We start from the raw sequence: 25,935 nt of genomic DNA on the forward strand, positions 1-25,935 counted from the left end.
CAGATCTGCATTAAGTGAGGTAGTGGGTGGGTAAAATGATGTTTTACCCACTGGCCACAATGGCGGGTTTTCACACCATATTGTCCCAAACCCACCTCATTATTTATGCTTTCCTGGGAAAAACACCGTTTCCATGGTGGGTGGGCACTCATTCACCCTCCAGCCATCACCCCGCTGTTGCATCACACCAGTCGCTATGTTTAAAAGGCAGCCACCAGCACACCACTCATCACTACCTGCCCACCACCACTGCCTGGGCGACAGGACCAGCAAAAGAAAAAAGGCCGCAGCCCCCTGGTTTAATGACAGGTCCCTTGAGCGATTTATGAATACTGTGGAGGCCTGCTGGGATGTCCTGTAACCCCTGCTCTGGATGGATGTAGCGTGACCAGTCCGGGGAGGCAGTGGTGGTCAGTGCGAACGCCCTTTAGAAGAGGACAGCCACCCAGTGCTGCGAAAGGATGAATGATCTCCTACGTTCCACTCTCTTCATCACTCCCAACTCTTACACTCACAAACCCAACACATATCCACAAGGTCCTCACTCACTGCCAGTTCAAAGGGCATCACCATTCATTCTTTCACACACAGTGTTATTGTCCTCACCCCATCTGCACAGGCCAGGCATACTTATCATCTGGCCGGGCAGGCATCCTGCTTACACTTTCTCCATCTCTATCCATGCAGGACAAGCTGGCACACAAGAGAGAGAAGTCGCAGACCGGTGGAGGAATGCCCAAAATCAAGGACCTCACGGACTTTGAAAATAGAGCCATCCAGCTGGCTGGCAATGACTGGGATCAGTCCTGCCCTTACGGTGAGGTCGGTGTTGCTCTACCAAATGAGGATCCAGCAGTACAACATTCATCAGACAACCATGCTATGAGTGATGTGTCCTCTTTCACAGGCCACTGCCTTGCACTAATTATCTCTCCTTTTTTTCGCAGGCACATCTGCCAAACAGCCGACAGAGTCCAGGACCCAGGGCCTCCAACCATGCCCTGAAGAAGGGGAATCTGAAGGCACCATCCTCAAAGTTCCATGAAAGCGCTCACCCACACTCTCCGCCAGCGGAGAGGCGCACACCTCGGTGGGACCTAGCTCTAGAATAGGCAGGGGATCACATACTGGTGAGCACAGTGCACAGTCTGATCTGCAGCAGGTGGTGGCAGGGACTTCCCAGGTCCCAGGCATTCAGAGGCCTGTTGGAGGCCAGGAAGCTGCTGAGTCCGAGTCAGGTGACGAGCCTTTGGGTTCGGTCATGTCACAGTTGCTGGAGCTGCAAAGGCAAGCTCAGGAACATTAGGGAGGGATGTCCGCTGCATCCCTCAGCTTGCAAGGCACGTTGGAAGAGGCCGTTCATCTTCAAGCTGAGGTGATAGCGTCGGCATTGCAATGCACCAAGGGCAACACTGGCAGAATGGCAGCCGCCATGGAGATCTTGGTCCAGGTCGTTGCTCCTGAACTGCAGCACGGTCTTAACTCCATCGCTGATGCCAAAGTTGACCTTCAACTGTGTGTGCGCGAAAGGGGTGCTGGGCAGCTCGATTTCACTCCAGCTGCCCCTTCTCCTCATGGAGTCAGCCAGGAGCCCTCAGGCGCCCACAGCGAGGAGGATCACCAGGTGCACACACCAGGGTCATCCACCCAGGTGACTCCAGGAGTGTCCGGCCCATCCGAATCCCCTCTTCCTGTGACCCCTCCGGCTCCAGCTCCAGCTCCATAGGCTGAGGAGGGTGCCATTGCCACACAGCAAGACCCCGAAAGCAGGCCTGGGCTCTTCAAATCTCAGCCCTCCAGAGGACACCCACCAGCTTCTGAAGGGCTCAGGAGCTGAAGGCAGATACAGCATCAGATGCGTCTAAAGTTTCATGGCTGCGTCTCTATGAGATGGCCCTGATCATGGAGTGCAAGTGAGCTGCCCTCAGCCAGGCAGGAGTCAAACATTCACAGAGGGTATGTGAACATTCATGGAGTGTCCTCACTGCATGTTCTCATCATACTCCTGCGATCATGTGACAATTAGAGTCTCCACTGCATCTCCATGACAGGAGCATTCTCACAGGCGCTGCCATAAGCCAGACTGGAGTCAAACATTCACAACTGCGATTTGAGGATCTATGGAGACACCTCACTGAATGTCGTCATCATCCTCCACAAATCTGGCAGCTATGAGGGCCTCCCGAGCTTGCCTGCCTCGTCTATCCAGCACAAGAGCCTCATCCCCGTCATAGTCCCCATCGAGGACCTCCTCACCCTCATCCTCACTACCATTCGCCTCATCCGAGGAGACCTCCAGCTCCTCTATCTCCTCCTCAGCCAGCTCGTCTCCCCTTTGGAGCACCAGCTTGTAAAGGGCACAGCAGACACCCTCTGTGGACTATATTGCAGGGCACTGCCAGACCGGTCCAGGGACCGGAACCTTATCTTCAGCATCCTGATGGTCCAATCCACCAAGTTGCAGGGTGCAGCATGAGCTTCATTATACTGTCGCTCTGCTGCAGTCTGAGGCTGCCGCACGGGTGTCATCAGCCACGACCTCTGCGGGTAGCCATTGTCCCCGAGGAGCCATCCCTGCTGCCTCTGCGGACCCTGGAAGAATGCCGGGATCTGTGACTGACTGAGGATTTAGGCGCCCTGCTCATTGCCTGGAAACTGCAGGATGCATTTCTGGTGGTCACATACCAGCTGCACATTCAGTGAGTGGAAGCCCTTATGGTTGGTGAAGTCCACTATGTGTAGCGATGGAGACCTGAGCGTCACATGGGTGCAGTCAATCGCACCCTGCACCTGTGGGAAACCTGAGATCAGGGCAAATCCAATGGTCCTTGCATCCTGGCTGTCCTGGTCCTGGGCGAAATGCACAAAGCTGTGTGACCCCGAGAAGATGGCATCCATGACACCATGGATGCCTTTGTGGGTGGAGGCTTGTGATATCCCACAGAGGTCACATGTGGAGCCCTGAAAGGAGCCACTGGCATAGAAATTGAGTGCCGCAGTCACTTTCACAGCCACTGGCAGTGGATGCCGTCCATGCCCCCTTGGCGCCAAGTCCTAAAGTAGCAGATATGAGTGACCAGGTCCCTAGACATGCACAGTCTTCAATGACACTGGTTCTCAGTCATCTGCATGAATGACAGGCGTCTATAGACGCTGGGTGTCGCTAGGTGCCTACCAGTCTAGGCTCACTGTCACACCTGGGCAGTGTGTGCAGGAGCCCCAGTAGCCCCTTCTTGCTGAGGTTGCTGCTCCTGCAGGAGCCTCAGTTACTCTCTCCTCCGTCTTCTATGGTCTTCAATCAGGCATACAGCTGAGTCACCAGGATCCATGATCCTGACGTGGTCCTCCTGCAGCATGAAAGAGAGAGAGAGACATGGTTATGGGTGTACTTTAGCATCCTTTCCGGGCCCTGTGTGAAGGCCCCTTAATGCTCCCCGGGAAGCGCTGGCCACCCCTGGATGGCCACAGATAAGTGCACTGCATGGCTGTCCTGTCAGCCTGTGACTTGGGGACACTGGTCTGCGTCGGCGAGGAGATTGTACAAGTTGTGCAGTCCAACTGCTGCATGGTCCAGTAAAGTGGCACAGACTCACAGTCTGTGCCAGGGTGGTGGGGGTTAAGATCTGGAGGGCTTGATGGCACATTGGTGCCTCCGCGTTGCTTGCATGGGCGGGCAGGCTAGGAGCCTGACCCCAATCATATCACTGTGGCTGTGCCTCAACTTTTTCAGTTGCAGTGGGATGGTCAGTTTACACAGGTGTCCTACTGCATGGCACTTCCCTCACCTACACCACCCCCCACCTCAATTGCTTGTGCACAGGATCCAAAGCCAGGGCAGCAGTTGCCCCCAGACACCCCCACCCTGAGTACAATTACCTCCTGAGCCAGGCAGCAGCTGCCCCTGGACACCATCCCACCCTACCCCAAGTATAATCAGGGCAACAGTTGGCCCGGACAACAGCCCCCTGGAAACAGTCACCTCCAAGGCAGGGCAGCACTTCACCCAGGCCCCCTGAAGCCTGCAAAACAACAGGAGGCCCTGGCGAGCTGTGGAAAACAATGTTGTTCACTCAATTCAGTTCCCCCAAAGTGAAGGCCGCCAAGTGCACGTCGCTTGTGTGCTGTTGTGAAGTATGTCGACGTGCTTTCCTGCCGGCGTGGACAGACAATCCGGCGGGGGTCCAGAGCCTGGTAGGATGGCCTTTTAATGAGATGCTGATATATTACAATGAGCTCCTCGCTGACAGGAAACGTGGCCCACCATCAGCAGGCTGACCGGACGATCGCGACCTGCCTTCCTGCCAGTGGGCACGGAAAATTCCGCCCATTGTTTCTTGCCAATATGAGTCTTTGATGAAATCATGAATAAAATAAATCCAGTCCTGGTTACAAGCTAATTTTTTTTTAAATATAGCATTCCACTCATATTGGTTATAAAGGAAAGCATTATATCCAACCTTCTCATAGTCTACAAATGATGTGACGTTGCTATAGAGCATTCCGACAGTTCCCAGAATGTGCAGCTTATAGTAATTAGCTTCTGTATACTGTGGGTGCAGGCATTTAATATGAACAGTGAAGGTGCTATGTGTTATTGTTTGATAAGTTGGACTGTTTGCCCAGTCCTTTCTAAGTGATCAAAATGATTAATGTAACATTTCAACAAAGCCTTGTTGTAATAATTATCAATTAACAAAGGTGGCGAAGCAAAATGTTTCAAATTATTTGAAAGAACTGTCCTGAGTAGTTAATTGGATCCCATCGAGTGCCGTTCTGGAACCTGATATGCATGGTAGAAACATTGCAGCTATTTCTGTGCTGTTGCTTTTTGGACTCCTTTTTCCAGCTGAATTTAAATGGAAAGAACTGACATCAAGTTTACTGTGAATGACTCAGAAACATCTGCAGAAACGTTAAATTATATGGCAGTCCTTGTGAAAACTCACTTGCAATATCCAGCAATATTGTTTTCCCTTCGCCAATTCCCATAAGCTGAAGGATCCGGAGAACTCACATTGTTCAATATTGGAAAGTCAGAACAACTACACCTTTTTAACCTTTCAAGCAATATTTTTTGTTTTTTTGTGCCTAAGGTGGCATTCAATAATTTATTACCAATTTTTTTAAAAGGAGGTACAAGTGAGGAGCAGTAATTGTGCAGACTGCTAGGCAGCTTTACGTTTAAGCAAAAAGATTGCACTTTAAATACCGTACTTTGCATTACATTATGAACAACAGCCATTTTTCAAGAGACCTGTTATTTTGGTGTTTGCTTCTAAATGACATTTCTATGTCAATATTTGTTTTATGTAGCCTGTAATTTATACTCTAACCATACGTTCAATCATTAAATTGTACAACTCAAATTTACTTATTCACGTACTTGTTTTAAATGGATTATTTTTTTAGCAATAAATGAGGATCGAGTTTTACTCCCAGGCGGGGATATGCCCAAGTGAGTGGCTGCCCCTCTCAAAAACAATAGCAGGTAGTCTTGTTGATTTTAATGACTGGCTGTTAAAAGCGTACCACTTGTTGAACTCTCCGACCAGAGGAATTACATGTTGCATTCTCTGCCTAACTGCCACGCACTGACCCAGATCCCAGACTATCCATGAGCAAAGGCATGGGAGATCTAGTCACATTTAATAAATTAATAGCTGGATAAATAGGTTACAAAGGTGCAGGTAATCAGCCAAGATGTATCTACAAATTTTGATCATGGGATTTGACAATTTGATTGTCTGGATTTATAGTGGCCATGATAGTGCTCACATAAAAGGTTGCATTGCTAAACGTGCTGGTTAACACAGCAAGGAATACACTTACATATGACATATATTGTGCCAGCAGAATAAAATTTGCAATTAGGATTGGTCTTCCACTCCCGGGGTTGTTTGGGAGTAATGAGGGTGGAGTGCACCAGAACTGGTCTATGCCCAGAGATTTGACTGTAGCTGGCTACAATGGAATAACAATGTAATGGTATTGCCTGCGGTTCATCGTTGTGTTTTCCATGGCCATGAGCATGCTGCCTGAGGGCTAGATTACCTCGGTTCAATTGCAGGTAATGCACACGCGGCCTTTGTAAATAATTTCATGCACTGGGTTCTTTTATCCATTAAAATAAAGCTAAGAATGATTCTGAGCTGCTCAATTAGCTAAAAAGTGTGGCATGAGATACCACAACCACTCTGAATTAGGTGTAATTTTAATGTTATTTTTCTGTAAACTGCTTCTAAATATAGTGTGCCCCTTGGATTTAAAGGGAATAAATTTCTGTGAGGGTTCTTTCATTCCCAGCTGAGGGGGTATTCTTAGCTAGCTCAGTTGGTTGAGCTTAAGACCTTTACTCACAGGATCAATCCCCATGTTGGATATGATTGTTGGCAGAGCAGGCTCAAGGGGCCAAATGACCTATTCCTGCTCCTAATTTGTATGTTCACTCATGGTCCATAACCTTAGCAGAAAAGCTACAGAAATCCTAGATGGCATCCATGTTGTCTGTCCTTTTCTGAGGGTTTCCTCAAAGTTGCAGAGCAGGAATGGGAGAAATCGGGTGCAATTCTGCTTCCCCTGGGCCCTCAGAAATAAAAATTAAACATCCCTTTGGCTTTCTGTTTTGTTTAGTGTTACAACTTCTTAAGGACCATTGGTTAGAACAGTCAATGCCTGGTGCAACTATGTGGAGCATGAATTTGAATGGGGGCCATGGCCTTAAACAGGATTATTCATCCATTTACAGCTTTCAATGCCAAAGGAAGGGTGAGGTGAACTCCCCTGCCCCACTCCTGATCTTCATCTGCGGGGTTGTCTGTTTTTCGGGTACAAAATGGGCAATTGTGAGTTGAACATTTGCCTCATAACTTATATCAAAAACTAATAAATGGATTTCTATATACACATTGAGCCAAGGAAAAACACTACACACCTTCAATAATTAAATGAAATAGGTGCAATAAATACCCAAGACTGAAAATTACTGTTATCCTGAAAATGCTTAACACATTTGTTTCAAATTCCTACTCTGCACTTTTAACAGGAGCATTAACCTAAATTCATTTCTCCTTTATCTCTTTATTTCACTCCCTGCAAGTTGATCACCTGCAAGTTCTCTTTATCTAGAGTAAAAGTTGTTTCCTCTCTCTCTCTCGACGAGACTTCAATCTGTCCTCTGTTATTAGTTAGGTTCTTTGTCCTTACACTATTTTGATTCATACCACTTTTCTTGCAACCAAAAGCAGTCATAGTTACTTGTAAAACTAATACAGTTTAACCAGACCCAACCAAACATACAAACACATCTACTCCTCTGAAGAAAGCTTTGGAGAAGGGTCGTATGGACTCAAAACATTAACTGTGTTTTCTCTCTCCACAGATGCTATCAGGCCTGCTGAGTTTTTCCAGCATTTCCTGTTTTTGTTCTATTCCTCTAAGTCTACTTATGAACTCACTACTTCTACCAAAGAACCTTAAGAACTCAGGAAATACTTTGTAGATCTAGAAAATGTAATTTTACTTTCTCCTGTCATTAGCCTCCTTTCGGACATTCCTGTTAGAGACTCAGGAGGGCCCAATTTTAACTGTGTAAGTGAATGGGTTTTGTGTGAGTTAAAATCAAGCCCAGATAGAATCTGTGCCATTCAGCTGATGGTAAGAACTTTGTCATTTCTCACATCGCAGAACAATTACGATAGCAAGCACCTCTGTACAATCAAACCTTAAAAAGAAGTTGCAAACATGAATTTTATGGTAAAAGATTGTATTTATTCCTTAATGCAAATTATGTCACTTGGAAATGCATAAGGTGATACGTGACATGCATTATATATCGAAGGGATTTTTAAACTAAGATTTTACTTTTGTGAATTGTGTAAATGCAGAAGTTAAAAGATGTCTTATTTACACTAGTAACACCATCATGAAGATTTATTTGTCTCATCTGTACAAATCCAATGAATGCCAGACCATCAATTCCTACTTAAAATTATCTATACATGAGATATGGTAGAATAAGAGAGCAAAACGAACCCTTTTCACTCCTTAAAGATACATTAATATCTACTATCAATTTTCTGTACAGGCTGTCTTATTCTTTAATTCTCCAGGGTGGCTGTCTCTGAGCTGATGCTTTGGGTAGTGAATAACAGTGTCCTTTGTGAAATACTGACAGGCCTGGGTACAGTGGGGCTGTTCCCTTGTTGCTTCCTGCTCCTCCTATTCTGGCACATCTAAAAGGATGGGAAGTTGGGATGGGTTGCTGAGATGCACAGTACCAAAGTGATTTTCAGTGCAAAGAGTGAAATGAAGGTGCAATGATACAATTTGCTGACAGACAATACAGGGTGCATTAATATTGGATAAGAGAGAAGCAGAATGCCATCATAAATTTACAGCTGGCAACTGCTGTCTTCCTTATCTTGCCCTTGAAAATGTGTGAAAACAATGAGTCTTATTACCATGATATGCAATAAAACACATGTCAACCCGCAGCCAATGTAATAGGTGTTTTTTCACGTGTTTGACAAGCAATTTCATTCTAGGTGGGGTGACTGTAGGTAAAGCTGTGAGTGAGGGGGCATTTCTAGCTGCAAAGGGCACCATGTTGGGAATTGATGGTACTGACTGAAGGTTGACATTTATAATAAATGTCAGCCGTGTTTCATCTGGTAGCATACTTGCTGCTGAGTCACAATGTCCCAGGTTCAAATCCCACAACATGGCTTGAGCACACAGATCAAGACTGACACTTTGATGCTGTACTGAGGGCGTGCTGCACTGTCAGAGGTGCTGTGTTTCAGATTAGACATTAATCTGCCTGCTTGTGTAGATGTAAAAGATCTTGTAGTAATATTCTGAAGAAGAGCAGGGGAGTTATCCCCAGTGTTCTGGCCAATGTATATCCCTTAATTGACATCACAAAAACAGATGATTTGGTCATTATTACTTTGCTATGTGAAAATTGCCTGCTGCACTTCATACATTACAACGGTGACTACATTTCAAGAGTACTTCATTTTGACTGTAAAGCACTTTGAAATGTCTGGTGGATGTGAAAAACACTATATAAATGCAAATCTTTCATTTATCTTTTTTAAACTTGGCACAGTATCGCAGCTAATTTACCTTACCTTGTCTACCCTGGAAAGTTGTTTTCCACACTGAGCTACTCGTCATTGACTCATGAAGTTAGCAGTGACTATCCTGGTTACCTCCTGATGCAGCTGTTGCCCTTGCATGCCCGCTTCCCTCCCGTGTCTGACTTCCCACGGATGCATTCGCACAGCCTCACTTATGAACTCTCTCAGACATAACAGGCTTTCTTGAAGCAAGAATTTAGCTGGCGGTTTCCTTGGTGCCGCTTGCCGCTTCCTCCACAATTCCCCCCGACTCTACTTCCATAACGCTGCCAGCTGCATAATTGAATTGGAGGAGTGTGGTTCCCAATGGCAGGGCTGGAAATAGGCACCACTTCCACTCATGTATTGGGAGACATAACGCCTCCTGCAATTATGATGGAAGTTGTAAGGGCATGCAGCGGCACTTGTCCCATTTGCAATTACCCAGCAGGGACTGGCAGAAAGTGTCTGTCCCGCAGCTCCCCCCCCCCATCAGCTGACTCTATTTCAGGTTGGGGCAGGCTATAAGAGGCCGTCCTCTGAAAACATCCATTCTCTACAAGCAGGGAGAACTGATTCCATATTTGATTACAGATTCCCCAACCGAAAGGATATTTAGTTTCATTTTTCGTAATTCACAGCATTCACACTGCCCCCCCACCATTGACATCTTCTGTCCATTTTTTAAAATAATTTGTTCATGCAATGTGGGCATCACTGGCTAGGCCAGCTCTCGCTCAGAGGGTATTTAAGAGTCAACCACATTGCTGTGAGTCTGGAGTCACATGTAGGCCAGACCAGGTAAGGACAGATTTCCTTCCCTAAAGGACATTAGTGAATCAGATGGATTTTTATTACAATCGGCAATGGTTTCATGGTCGTCATCAGACTTCTAATTCCAGATTTTTACCGAATTCAAATTTCACTATTTCCCATGGTGGGATTTGAACCCAGCTCCCCAGAGCATTACCCTGGGTCTCTAGATTACTAGTCCAGTGACAATAATACTATGCCACTGCCACACCCCCTTTCATCTGGCAATTCATCTTCTTGGAGCCCATCACTCTTCCCCCCCCACTTTCAGCAGCATTTCTGCATTTACAGACAAAGGGCAGCCCTACTGTTCAGCGGGTTTTCCTCCAGGCTGTCCGGGAACAGGGGAGGTGCTCCTCCTCAGGGATGGCAATAGGAGACCCTCCAGGTTGACAAAGGCAGCCTAGATGAAGGTTGCAGAGGAGGTGAGCAGCCGCGGGGTCCAGCCACACAAACGCAGCTGTGGTGTCGCAAAAGGATAAACAACCTCCTCCCATCAGCCAGGGTAAGTGGCAATGTGGCCTTGTATCAAAGGGCCTCTCATGATGGTATCAAACAAAGGGATTTTGCAAGTTGGGAGAGAGGTCAGGCTAGGAAATGAGTGGTTCTCATTGGTACCACATGGCAAAATAGGCCAGACCATGTGTCATTTGTAAGGCAGTTGGGTACCCATTAGAATGTGTGGCCAGTGTGTCTCGTGGGGATGCATCAGCACCTGAGAACGTTAGCAGCTCCTCCATGTTGTTGAATGGTATTCTTCTTCCTGTGCAATGCACAGCAGACTGCAACAATCTTGGACTCTCTCTGTGGTGCATATTAATGCTCTGCCAGAGCATTCGAGGCATTAGAAGCCTTGACACATTCCGCAATCTTATGGTGAGCACTGTGATTGCACTGGTCGATACGTGAGCTGTGCTGTCATGCTCCTCCATGGGACTGTGGGAATGGCTCACTGATATCATGAGTCACTTCCTCAGGGGATAGCCCTTTTCACCCAGGATCCAACCCTGCAGCTGGGTAGAGGCCAAAAATAGCTTTAGCATCTGGGGCTTCTGCAAAATATGTGAGTCATGAGAGCTCCCTGGCAAACGAGCACAGACCTGCTTAATTCTTTTGTGGTGGTCACAGACTACTTGAACATTAAGGGAGTGGAACCCCTCCTGATTGACAAAAGCAGTTGAATGTTCCCAGGGAACTCCAATGGCCATGTGAGTACAGTCAATTGCAACCTGTTTTGGTGAGAACCGCACAATGTTCCCAATGCTCGTGTGGCTATTATCGTCAGCTGAGAATCTAATGAATTCGTTGGCCCTTCTGAACAGGGCATTGGTCACCTCCTTTACGTATTTCTGTGTGTTGCAAACTGGGAGATGCCACACATGTCCACCATGGAATGCTAGAATGAGCTTCTGATGTGGAAGTTTAGGGACACAGTCACCTTGAGGATGACTGTCATGGGTTTCCCTCTAAGCTCACTGCAAGTCTTGTTAAAGGAGTGCACACAGATCAGTGACCACCTCCTGGGAAAGTCTTAACTGTGTCTGGCATTGCGTCTCTAACACCTGAAGGCAGTTTATGCACTGACGCACAAATGCTCTTCAGTGACAATGACAGCCGACGTTGCCTTCCTTCTGACCTCTGTCCCCGTTGGCTGGTGCTGGCTGATACTCTTGTGACCTTTGTTGTTTTTCAACGACAGTCCTCCTCTAGTTACTCCTCTCCTCTGTCGTGTGGGGTTGCAAAAATATTGGGTGCACGAGACCCATTGTGAACTGTGTGAAGAAGGCAGGCAAAGATATGAGCTACTCTGTTTACATGACCTTCATTCTTAGCACAGCTGTACTTGACCAATGGGAATACATGACCCTTCCATGGGCCACACCCAGAACTCTTCCCATCCCGAAGTGGCCTCCTCCCACAACAACCTGATCCCCTATAAGCTTAAACTTTCTTAGCAGACATGTTGATGGATACTAGTGCTTTGACCCTGCAGCTGCAGGCCATCCACTTCCACCATCCGTCTGTCACCTTCAAGCTTCTTCCCATTCCCTTGACCCTCCCTACATTATCCATCTCCTTCACCCAATCATCATGGAGCTTCTAAATATTACCCTTCACCCAGAGCCAGTGACCCTCGACCTACCATCTCTCACTCTTGACCTTCCTGCTGTCATCTTGGAACCTCCCTCCATCATCCTTGACTGGCCTTCTGTATCCCTCAACTCTCCCTCAGAGACCATTGACCTGCCCTCCCTCCAGCTAGACTTGCCCTTCTTCAAGCTCCATATCTCTTCCCTGATTTTGACCTACCATGTGTGGTACAGCTGCCTCCCTTGGGCACACAGACTGCTGCAATGACAGACTCCACCCTATGGGTTGGAGTCTGGCCCCTTTGCATATTGCTAGGGCTAGTGCAACCACTAGGCAAACCAGGTGGTCAGCTGGGGTGACAATATTTGGGTGGTGGCAAAAAACTGAATGAAATATTTATGAAACTACTTAAATAAACAAACAAGCTTCAGCTTTGGGAATGAAATATCTAGAGCTATTGATATACATCCACTTATACTGACATGCATATAAATTTTCATGTATTTATATTGTGTCTTTCCCAAAATTTCGCATTGTATTCCTCATTCTGTTTATGAGACTGACAAATTTGTGCTCTACATGATTATTCCAAAACTGTGTACTAGTAAATAATATCAAACAACGTAAGTTAATCTATCCCACTCTATCATAATGACTATTGATTGTGTAAATTGCACATAAAATCATCCAGTATATGCAGGAAAACATAAAATTACATCATGTGAGCCATATTACACATTATAATGTGCATTTCTTCTAGTACATATCCTGTGAAAAATGTAGAATGACAATGTACAATCAGTATCATAATAGTCTCCTTTTTCATGTAAATGAAATATGAATACAGGATTTTTATTCATACTAATGCACAATTTTCATCTTTTTAAGTTAATTGTGGAGGTTGGAGGAAGGGAGGCTGCAAGGCTGAAGGTTCGCCAAGGCTGCCTAATACTTTTGCATCACCCCTGCACACTTCATCACCCACCCTGCCCTCACACATGCCATTCCCTTGCTGTACTGCTATTTGAGGACCCAACCACTACCAGACTGTCCAGCTTCTCCTATTCCCCTCCCTTGTGTTGCTGAGTTAGACAAAGACAAAACCTCACCTCAGACCCAAACAATCTCACCTTGTGCATGCCACCTTTAAGCCATAGGGAAACAGAAGACACAAGCTTCCCGTGCGTTGCTAAATTAATCTTGAAGGTGGGAATTAATTTGGTGAAGTTCCCACTTAATGAGTAATGATATGCAAATACATGGTAAATAGGTTTCTGCAACTGGGTGGCATGATGCCCGCTCTGCCGCTGACACATCGCCGACTGAATTTCTCACACATAAGACTGAGACTTTGGTTCCCACATAATTAAGTGCCCCTGCCCGCCTCATTTCCCGCTCATACGGGCCCCATTAAATACTGCCCCAGGGGTTGGTAAACAAGGTTAACATGTACTTGCCGTGAAGTTAGGGGTAGAAGTAGAGCCAAGGAAAGTCCTGCCTATTATGTGAAACATGTATAATAACTCTAGCTGGCATGGCTCTTTAAGCTGCTGCAGGCCTTTATGTACGGCTTAATTGCACTGGTTCTTGCTCTTTAACTGGCAAGTTGCCAATGAATGGTGTTTGTAAGCTCAGGGGTTTACCGTCATTGTGTAACTTAGGCTGGTCTGGAAAATGCGGCAAGCTCCAGTTTTTGTATTTTCAGGCTGGCATGAATTTGTTCAGCTGAGTTTTGCCGGAGCAAGAAATGTATATTTCACATTGAGTTGCAGGATTTGGAACTTTGGCCTGACAGAGATAAACAGATAGGTAGATAATTTTTTTTTGAAAAATCATCATGGTGGCAGGTGCCGAGTTGTGATGACGATACAAATAAAACAAGTGATCATAATCTATAACTATGTTATAATTTATCATTCAAATAAAAATGTATAAAATAATAAAAGTATGCCACAATTATGAACATTTCATTATACAAACAATTACAATACATTGCAAAATACAGGTCTCCTTAATTTACAGAATAAAAATGAAAGGTCGACTGCACTCTGCACTTTGTATTAAAGTCTGCAGATCATAGAATGGAAAAGACAAATCTTTGTTCCCATCGCAGCTATTTCAATCATACCAGTAATTGTGAGTTAGTTTATTTAAAGACCTGGATAATATTGACTAACAACTGCAATTTGAAAAGCTTTCAAACTACATCATATCAATAGCTTTAGTTGACTCGATTATTGTTAAAAATACAGAAACTTCCTGAGTACAATAGTTTTTCATTGAGTGGTCTTTGAAATAACGCTGAGAAAATTAATTGTCCTTGAATAATTTTCTACTTACCTTAAGATCTTGTGAGGGAGATTTCTGGTCTTATGCGTGCGAAAGAGCACAGGCCCCGATGCAGAGAACCGCACACCCACCACCCTCCCTCCAATTGGGTCCGTGCCCGCCCTCACCCGCCCCTGCACAAAGCCCCCAAACGGTGGGGGTGGGGGGGGGGGAATTCTCCCCTAGGTTCCTGGACTCTAGGTATTTTCCAGTGGCTGTTGTCCAGCTAAACACACAGTACTGTATAACAAAAACAAAAATACCTGGAAAAACTCAGTAGGTCTGATAGCATCTGCAGAAAGGAACACAGCTGACGCTTCGAGTCCATGTCATACGGACACCAAGTGTCAGATGTGCTCCTCTCCACAGATGCTGTCAGACCTGCTGAGTTTTTCCAGTTATTTTTGTTTTCTAGATTTCCAGCATCCGCAGTATTTTGCTTTTAACACAGTATTGTATCTTGGTTACTTGGAAATCAGCCACTAATCTGCCGAACCATAGATACGATTGGGGTAAACTCCACGGTGGGAGGGTTGCGATGTGCAGTTAACCTACATGCATTGATCACAATGCAAGCAGCAGGCCTACATCATGCTGTCTGCTCATTTTAGTGATTTCAGCATCCAGTCAGTGATAACCTTACTCCTGATTGGCTGGATGCATCAGTAAGGTCCTGAATGGCCAACACCACTTAAGGCCAGCATGCAGCTCTTAAAGGGGAGGCGCATTACGGCTGCAGCAGGTGCTGGCAGTCGTGCAGGAGGTGACTGAACTGGGAAACATTGAAGAGTGGCACAACATGGCAGAGAACAGGCTCCACGGAACCTCAACATTACATTAGAGAGAGGCATTGGCAAAGGAGGTAGATAGTAGGAGAGATGTCCTTGGCTAGGATACACATGCTCAGATGGCAGTAGGCACAGGTAGCTGTGGAGGTCAATGCCAGAAGTCAAGCCCCAAGAAGCTGGATACAGTATAAGAAGAAGTTCAATGACTTCATGTGTTGTCAATGTCAGTGAATCCATCTACAAATGCTAGATCCTATCTACTGCAGCACTAGCCTCACACACTGTTCAGTTCAACGGATTTCCATAACTCTCCTAGCAATGATCTCTATCAATTAGGATGCAAACCTTACATTCATATGCTTCCCCCCACTCACTCTCATACTCTTAGCACTTCTGAAAGCCTCACACCCACATCTCGAACTTGCACACGATGCCTGCTATTCAACCATGACCACCACATTTTGCTCCACACTCACTGACAAACTACCCTCTCTCTTGCAAGACAAGGTGGTGCACACTGGGAGGCAGCAGGAGTAACTGAAGAGGGACGGGCACGGCTATACGTCCTCATCCTGACAGAGGAGGTGGTGCTGTACATAATTGAAATGCCATTGCTGAGGCTATGGTCAGCAGCAGGGTAGAAACCAGCAAAGATGATGATAAAAGCAAAATACTGTGGATGATGGAAATCAGAAACAAAAACAAGAAATTGATGGAAAAACTCAGCAGGCCTGACAGCATCTGTGGAGAGAAAGACAGAGTTAACATTTTGAGTCTGTATGACTCTTCTTCAGAACTAAAGAAAAGTAAAAATGTGGTGAAATATATACTTTTTAAGAGGGGTGAGACAGGTGAAGCTGGATAGAAGGCCAGTGATAGGTGGAGGCAAAGGAGAGATTGCAAAAGATGTCATATACAAAAGATTGAAGGGGTGTTGATGGTGGTGATACTGGCTAAAGGAGGTGCTAAGGGTGACATTAAGAGTAGGAAGCAGGATGAGTAAGTGACAGATGGTCCTAGTCGGGGTGGGTTGAGGGGAGGGGACGGTGTGGGAGAAAAGATTGGGATGGGCTAAAATGTGGGGTTAATACAATGAATGGAAATAAATTTTAAAAAATAATAATAATAGAAATGGATAAGAAAATATATATATATCAAAATTTAAAAATAAATATTTGAAAAAATTGGGATCAAAAAGGGGTGAGGATGGAGGAGAGAGTTCATGATCTAAAGTTGTTGAACTCAATGCTAAGCCCTGAAAGCTGTAAAGTGCCTAATCAGAAGATGAGGTGCTGTTCCTCTAGTTTATGTTCAGCTTTACTGGAACATTGCAGCAGTCCGAGGATGGACATGTGGGCATGAGAGCAGGGTGGTGTGTTGAAATGGCAAGTGACAGGAAGGTCTGGGTCCTGCTTGTGGACAGACTGAAGGTGTTCTGCAAAGCAGTCACCCAGTCTGCGTTTGGTCTCTCCAATGTAGGGGAGACCACATTGGGAGCAGCGAAATCAGTAGACCAAATTGAAGGAAGTGCAAGTTACACGCTATTTCACTTGAAAGGAGTGTTTGGGCCCTTGGACAGTGGTGAGGGGGGAAGTAAAGTGGCAGGTGTTTCGCCTTCGTTGATTGTATGGGAAGGTGCTGTGGGAGGGGGTTGAGGTTTTGGGGGTGATGGAGGAGTGAACCAGGGTGTCCCGGAGGGAGTAGTCCCTATGGAATGCCAACAGGAGGGTGGCTAAGGGAAGATGTGTTTGGTGGTGGCATCATGCTGGAGTTGGTGGAAATGGTGGGGGATGATCCTTTAAATGCGCAGGCTGGTGGGGTGAAAAATGAGGACAAGGTTCTGGGAGAAAGAGGAAGGTGTGAGGACAGAGGCGCGGGAGATGGGTCAGACACGGCTGAGGGTCCTGTCAACCACCATGGGTGGGAAACCTCGGTTAAGGGAGAAGGAATACATGTCAGAAGAACTCTTTTGGAAAGTGGCATCATCGGAACAGATGTGACGAAGGCGAAGGAACTGAGAGATTGGGTTGGAGTCCTTACAGGAAGCAGGGTGTGAGGAGCTGTAGTCGAGGTAGCTGTGGGGGTCGATGGGCTTGTAATGAATATTGGTGGACAGTCTGTCACCAGAAATAGAGACAGAGAGGTCAAGGAAGGGAAGTGTCAGTGATGGACCATATGAAACTGATGGAGGGGTGGAAATTGGAAGAAAAATTAGTAAATTTTTTCAGGTCCAGATGAGAGTATGAAGCGGCACCGAAACAGTCATCAATGTGCCGGAGAAAGAGTTGTGGGAGGGGGCCTGAGTAGGACTGGAACAAGGAATGGTCCACATTCCACATGAAGAGACAGGTATAACTGGGGCCTATGCGGGTACCCATAGCCATACCTTTTATTTGGAGGAAGTGAGACAAGTTTAAGAAGAAATTGTACAGTGAGAGGACAAGTTCAGCCAGATGGAGGAGAATGGTGGTGAATGGGGATTGTTTGGGCCTCTCTTCAAGGAAGAAGTGGAGAGCCCTCAGACCATTCTGGTGGGGGATGGAGGTGTAGAGGGATTGGATGTCCATGGTGAAGAGGAGGCGGTTGGGGCCAGGGAACTGGAAATTGTTGATAAGATGTAGGGCATCAGAGGAGACTGGACAAGGGGAGAAAGAACGAAGCCAAGATGGTAAGAAATGAGTTCCATGGGGCAGGAAAAGGCTGACATGATCGGTCTGCCGGGACAGCTCTGTTTGTGGATTTTGGGGAAGAGGTAGAAGAGGGCCGTCCGAGGTTGGGAGACTATGAGGTTGGAAGCTGTGGAGGGAAGATCTCCAGAGGAGATGAGGTCAGTGACAGTCCTGGAAACAATGGCTTGATGCTCGGTGGTGGGGTCTTGTTCCAGGGGGAGGAACTATCTGCGAGTTGGTGCTCAGCCTCTGTGAGGTAGAGGTCAGTACACCAGACAACAACAGCACCACCCCTGTTGGCAGGCTTGATAACAAAGTCAAAAATGATGGTATCCTCATTACTAACCCTCCTCCTCACATATTCCCCCTCAGCCTACACTCTTCTGATTTACAAGCTGCTGATGGCGTAAGCATGCACCCCTTATCTTCCCCCACCCTTCTGCTCATCACCATCTTATCCTTGTGCCTGTCTCTTTTCTGATATAAAAGAAGGGCAACCTGACCAGGCACTGGAGGAAAGCAGGAAGGAAGTGATGATGAAGACACAGCATCAAGACTAGTTTTCACACTACCAGCTCAGATGCTATGCATAATTTAGAGAATAGTATAGAGATGGAATCTGCATGTGATGAGACCTCACATGGCCTGAAGGCAGGGCAGGGAACAAGAACCACCTCATAGGAAGACAAGATCTGCTGCAGTGGACTCAGATGAGCAATTTGATGGAGGTAGCCTACAAAAGAATACTGATGCGTATGCACAATGAAATGTTTGGTGCATTAGGAAGTCTGGCAGAAAGCCAGCAATCCACATCAGGGAACATGGAGTTTTCCAGCACCAACTTGCTGCAGGGCTCTTGGAGATGCTCTTGGTGATGATGGGGAGTGGTGTTCCCCTGTGTCTGCTGTCCTCAGCATTCTAGGTGGTAGAGATTGTGTTTTTTGGGAGGTGCTGTCAAAGAGAATTTGATGAGTTGCTGCCAGTGGTGGAGGAAATTAATACATAAGGTAGTGTATGTGGCAATTAAGTGGGTTCTTGATTGGTAAGGGGATCAAAGGTTGTGGGGAGAAGGCAGGAGAGTGAGGTTGAGAAACTTATCAACCATGATTGAATGGCGGAGCAGACTAGATGGGCCGAATGGCCTAATTTCTGCTCCCATGTCTTATGGTCTTATGGGTTGTTTTGTCCTGGAAACTGCCTTAGCATATTCTTGAGTGTTGTTGGAGCTGCAAGTGGGCAGTATTCTGTCATACCTCTGACTTGTGCCTTATAAATGGTGGACAGGCTTTGAGGAGACAAGAGACAAGTTACTCATTGCAGAATACCAAGCCTCTGGCCTGCTCTTGTAGCCACAGTATTTATATGGCTGGTCCAGCTCAGTTTATGGTCAATGGTAAACCCCAAAATGTTGATGGTATGGGATTCAGTAGCTAGGAATACCATTGACTCTCAAGGGGAGGTGGTTAAGCTTTTTCTTATTGGAGATGGCCATTGTCTAGTGACCTGTGAGGTACGAATGTTGCTTGCCATTTATCAGCCAAGACTAAACATAATCCAGGTTTTGCTGTGTGTAGACTCAGACTGCTGCATTATCTGAGGAGTTGTAAATGGTACTGAACATTCTGCCATCATCAGTGGACATATTTACATTTTACCTTATGATGGAGGGAAGATCATTTCAGCATGTGAAGTTGGTTGGGCTTATGGCACCAACCTGCCGAACACATATAGTGATGTCCTGGGGCTGAGATAATTGTCCATGAACAATCACAGCCATGTTCCTTTGGAAAAGCATGACTCCAGTCAGTCTACCTCATTAGGACATTTCTAGAAATTTAAAAAATATTTCTCAGGGTACAGGGGAATTTATTCTGTGTCAGCATACCAATAGATATGGAGCAAAGGCCAGTATATAGAAATTAAGGTTCTCATCAGCCATGATATAATTGAATAGTGGAGTAGGCCCAAGGGATTGCAAGGCCTACTCCTGTTCCTAACATTACTGTGTTCCTATAGATTTTGCTACATTTGACCTGTGAGTGCTTGATCCTGCCACCGGTAGTCTGAAATGGGAAGAGTTCATTACCCTGTGCACAAACATACCTTAGATTCCCACAAGAGATCACTAGAAAACAAATACAAATAATCGATAAAATAACCAAGTGATCTATGAGGGCCAAATGGCCTTTACACATTCTTGAACAGTTTGATTAGTTAGTGACTGAATCTTGGACTAGTGTTGAAGTGCCCAGTTCTATGCGTTAAGTTGTGCGCAGATACAGTTGGTTTTCTCCAATATAATTTGGGGCTTCACAATCTCTTCAGAAGTGTCCTTATTGATTTTATCAGAACTGCAAAGAGCATTTAACCCTCATGAGTATTACAGTAATTGTGGTATAAAGTCAAAACATGACCATTTTTCCACCCCAACCTATTGAAATCTTAACTGAGTAAATTATATAGTAGGAGTTAATGAGCATTGATTTTGGTACATTGGAATTCTGTGTCTGATTTAGCTCTCTCAAGGTAGGGATGTGCGGATGTCTGTCTCATGTTGGGTGGGATATAAAGCAGGGAGAAGTTAAAAATTCCATAGCATACACTTTTTAAATAGTGGAGTACAAATGTTTAAGATGGTCTGTGCCAAAAGTGTCTGCTAAAGTCATTGCAATTAAGCATGAATTAATTTTATTGTGATGTATTTTAATGCTGTAATTGTTTTTCAACCTTTTACAAGGAAATCTTGATGTGGATAATTTGATTTCCCCTGTCCATGGTGTCATTGTGTGTCTTTTGAATTCATTCCATCCAAAGAAACCATGATTTCCATTACTCCATATCCCCAAATCTTCAACTTATTTTTTTAGATATAATGGGCTAGAAATTTATGTGCCCCAGTGTTTGGGTGGGGTGTTGCAATTTGTGACCTGTCAGTGCTGGTTCCAATTGTGGCGGGCAGCACTTAAATTTACCACCTCATCTGCATGATTTGTCGAGTAAGTCCAGCGCTGTTTCATTCTGCACACTGCTGGTTGCCTTTGAGCTCAGCAGGGGGTTGAGCAGCATTGTGTAGATACCATATGGCTCAGCCAGCCTGCTCTTCTTAAAGGCAGGCTGTCTCTCTTAAAGAGAAGCTGTACTGAATAGTATTGGCACAATTTAAATGACAGAAAATTGAACACCAGGGTGACAAATGTGACCCTGGAGGCTTTAGCGGTGGAACTGGGCAGGGGGAAGGATGCCATGCTTGCCTGAGGCCTCAGGAGGTCCTCAAGGAGGAAGTGGAAGTAGATGGCCAGGAAGGTCAACTCCCTTGCCCCAAGGACTTGGCAGCAGTGCCACACAAAATCTAATGATCTCACGAGGATAGTCAAGGTCAGTGAATGCATCTTCACATAACATGCCCTACCCACCAGGCCACCAACCTCTTATGCTGCTCCATGTACCGGGGGGTGGGGGACGGGTGGTCAGGGAGACACTGGAGGGAGATTAGCCCTCAGAGAAAGATGATAGGAAGATCATGGTTTGGGAAGAGTCAGTGATCAAGGAGTGGATGGGTAAGTTGCTGATTGCTGGGGGTGCCAGTGATTTGGGGGGTAGGGGAGTGTTGGTGGTGTCAGGGGGAGATTGTGAAGGTTTGGGGGTGTTCACAAATTAGCTGTTGGGCCTGGAGGAAGCATTCTGCTTTTCCTGGCTCATAAGCAATTTTGTTAATGCACTTACCTTATGGAGCCTTCTCTTCTTACCTCCTTTTACCTGCTGGATTTCCTGAGATCGGGGGAACTCAGCCAGAGTTAAAAATGTAAAAGCTGTTAAAGTGGAAACATAGAGCCTTCTTAAAAGGCTTTAGCAACCAAACAACCTCCTGCGAGTGGATTGGTCACCCGTCCCTCTTCCCGCCTCAGTTAAAACTGGAAGTGGCGAGTTCAAGACAGGTTTAATTCCTGTTTCGGATTTTAACATTTTAACTTCCCACCTAACCCAAACTCATTCATTTTCGACAGTTAAAATTACCTCTGTGACCTACATCTCTGCTACGTATAATGGCACAAACAGTAAAAACTTAAAAGCTGGTATTAGTAAATTGCACAGAAATGTTCCCAACCCCACACTCAGCTGATAGTCTCCCAGGCTTCACTATGAGCAATGGAATCATTGAATTCAAGGGCTATCCAGGGATAAGTAAAATTGAAGTCTCAAAGACCATTCCAAAGCACCAGCAATATTCATGAACTGGTTCAATGTATCAGTCAGCAGTCCAAATTGACTCTCTATTTACTAAAACAGCATTGTTTGTGAAAACTTGCAGCTAGGGTCCAGAGGTACATACAAGTGCAAATATTTCAATTGATTAAAATTTTATAAAATCTGCCACATTCGTAATACTTATTCAAAGGAGGAGATACTTATATACAAATACTACATGTGTATAACGGAGAGGATAGAATGACTAGTTTAAGAGAAGTGAACGAGAGGGAGGAGGTGTTATGGCGTGGCAGATGATGTGTGGCATGAGAGAAACTTGATCACGTGGTCACAACGATTTTGCAATTTGGGGTATTTTGAGATGCATGCCCTGAATTCAGTAGTAACAAGTCCACCAAGACTTTTGAGATTTTTTAGAAAACTAAATTAAACATTTATTAACAAAAGAAAAGATTGCAAACACATACACAGGTCTATGAATTACTACTATAATAACTCCTAAAGCCCCTAATTAATCTGTTTCCAGTTACACCCCTATTAAGGCAACAGTAAAAACAAACAGATTTAAAGAGATTGAGGCAAGTCAAACACAATACCCTGGACAGTAGAATTCAAAGTGGCTTTTTCCAGTTTCCATTTCTGTAGATAGCAGCTTAATGCACAAATACTGGAGGCTTTTCACACTTCTGGTAGATCTTGCAATGCCTTCCCTGACACATAGCTTCAATCTCCTGTATACAGATTTCTCTCTTTTAATGTAAATTCCATTGTTCCCATATGTCTTTGGAACTTTACCTTTCTCATAATATAAATCTATTCATGGTGCTAATATTGTCAGTAACCTCTGGGTAAAATAAACACACTGCTTGGCCTAGCTTCTCCGACTAGGTGTCACATCCTACCATTTCTTTGAAATTCAAACTGCCCTGATTTATCTAAAAATGCAAATTCTCCTCACCTCACATTCTAAGACTTCAGCTATGTTTACGTATTTAGCATTTCAAACCTAGTTTCTTTCGATGAGCTAAAGCCTCCAGGCCAGCTGTCTCCAGTTCAATTAAATCCCTCCCACCCACACACCCACACACACCCACACACACCCACACACACGCACACACACAGATAAACTATTCAAATGCCACTATCAATCTACTTTTACAATAAACCACAATAATATTATGAGAATTATTATACTTTCATGACAAGTGGGAGAATGGCCTTTTTAAAATCATAAGATGAATGTATTTACTTGAAGAACCTCAAGAAGTAACACATTCAATGCCTCTGCAGGATCTTTCTAGGATCTTCCTAGGTAACAGCCACATTACTAGATAAAACTCTTCTCAATAGCATTGTATTATGAATCTGATTGACATCAGACTTAACAACTTAAATATTTGGATAAAGCTTTGATCAAATCTTTTTAACAAAGCAGAGTGTAGGAATATGCTGATAAAGGCCTGAAAATCGCAGTGTTGTACATAGTGTGATGTTCCTGCCTGCTACCATTTTCCGTGAAGCTTCGTCATTCAAGGCAAGGCTGCCCCCACTTGCTGGAGCCTGTTCCATGGTGTGATGTACAAAGGACTCTAAGCACAATTTTTAGGACCAACGTGTGAAGCAGGCACCACCCACACACTCCACACTTTACTACCAAATGTTGAAAGGCCTAAGCAGTGGCCTAACTTAAAGGGCCTGCTGTAGGCCTCTGGGAAAATAGTAGGTTTTATTCTTTTTTTGAGCTTTGTGGGGCTAGGCTTGACCTCACCCCCCTCCACATTTCTTTTCTATGGGAACCAGCCATTTCATGTAGTTGTATGCTTCCTATGGCTAATGTGTCCTCAAACCCATTGTAATTTTCCAGGGTATGGATGTTTTGGTTCTTTTCACTTCTCATTCACCCTGTAGCTCTGCCTCTGATAACTCTTTTACCATCTGCTTTCTTTGCTCTGCACATGTTTTCCCAGTGATTTGGCTTTCCACAAGCTCTGCAGTGTGATGCGGGACATTTCCTTCTGTCTGTGAACTCATGTGGTTGTCCATATCTCTACACATCTTTCTCTCTGTCTGGTTTGCACTCTTTTGCTGGTTCATTGCATCAACCCTGCTGCCTTTCCCTTGATATGACCAAAGGCTAGCTACTAGGGTAGTCAGTGTCTTCATCTGTCTACTCGTGGTTTCATGTGCTTTGGTAATGTTTACAGCCTGTGATATTGTGAGCTTGTCCATTTGAATCAATTCTTTTTGTACTTCAGGGTGTGCAGAGCCCCAAATAAGCTGATCCAGCAGTCTTTCATGTGTGTCCTTGAGCAGGATTTTGAGGTCGTTGGACGGGGGCAGTGGGTGGGCCTGGGAGCGGCCAAGAAACAGTCTGCCACCTGTGGTCAACCCCTGACCGGGATTTCATGCTGGGGGGCTAACTTAGGCCTACCCAGCATGAAACATGCTCCACACTGGTCGGGAAGGGCCAAGCGGGGACGGGGCCTGTTAACTGCCGGGTTCAATGGTGACCTGGCGGCCAGTTTAAAAAAGGCACAGGCAGCCCCTGGGCACTGGAAGGTTGCCACGGATGGACATCTCCTCTGCGTTCCCAAACTGAAGTTGTGGAGTTGAGTGCTGGACATGGCAGGTGGGAGGGCAGGTCAGGTGTGCGCTCGGTGCCCCCCCCACCACCTTTCTGATGAGTGCCTCGCCGTCCTCCTGGAGGAAGTGGCTTCCAGGAGGGACACCCTTGTCCCCAGAGATGGGAGGAGGAGGCCACCGCACCTCAGCAAGAAGGCATGGAAGGAGGTGACAGCAATGGTGAGCAGCCACGACATGGTGTGGCACACATGAGTGCAGTGCCAGAAGCACTTCAATGACCTGCTGCACTCAGGTAGGGTGAGTGCCATGTTGGCATGGGTCAGTGTGCAGAAGTGTTAAGGTCTGGCTGTTCCCCTGTGGACCTCAGGGGTATGAGAGTCTGAGTGACAACTGTCAATGACACCAGAGCTGGCCAAGGGGGTGAGCCCTGGCTGTGTGGACGAAGTGCCCTGCAGCTCAAGGGCCATGACTTCTTTGTGCCCTGCCAAGCATTCCTCAGCTGGGGTTGGCCAGGCTGCAATGGCACTGCAGGTAGAGTGTGGACTAATCAATGTGCCTCTATCTTTTCAGGAGGAGACAAGCCATAACCAGGCAGAGTGGGCATGTACAAGCGGAGGGCAGCCCAACCTCCTGCTGCTTAGCAGCTTCAAGCAGGACGTCCTGGAGCCCGAGAGCTGGCATGCTCCCCATGCAGCCGGACTTGAGAGGCGGGGGATGCTAGATGAAGGTAAGAGTGCAGTGCACAGCGATGAGAGTTTCGGATTGTGCAACCATCCTAGTGTAATCTCTTCATTGATGGCAGCCTCAAACCTGGAGTCCCCATTGATCATTGGAAGACGATGGCCATGTAATGTAGATCTCCATTGTCTCACTAGGGTGCCTGGCAGGCACAGTGACAGTGTGATGACTTTAACTAATGACATGTCCTTGTCCTCCCTTTTAGGTTAACCAGCAGCCTTTCACCCTCTGGACCCCGCACTGCCACCCCTGCCACTGGAGGACCACTGAGCTTCTGTTGTACCTTCATCACACCCACTCTCTGAAACAGCCAGCAGTGCAGATACCAGCACCTCAGCAGGCATTAGTTCAGCGGCTAGTTTTCAGTGCACATTGATGAGGGCACTTAACACTTGCTTGAGGTGCAGGTGGAGGCAGAGAGTGCCCAGGGCACTGGCAGTTGGAGGACTGCTGGGGACCAGGATGATGCTCAGTCAAAGGCTGATGATGAGGCTCTGGAGTTGTCCAATAGACAGCAGATGCTGAATGTCCACCGAGATGTATGGGAGGATCTGACAGAGATCCATGAGGGTACGCATGCCATTGTCTCAGTTATGAAGG

Source organism: Carcharodon carcharias, chromosome 9 (assembly GCF_017639515.1).
Source record: "Carcharodon carcharias isolate sCarCar2 chromosome 9, sCarCar2.pri, whole genome shotgun sequence".
NCBI lineage: Eukaryota > Metazoa > Chordata > Chondrichthyes > Lamniformes > Lamnidae > Carcharodon > Carcharodon carcharias.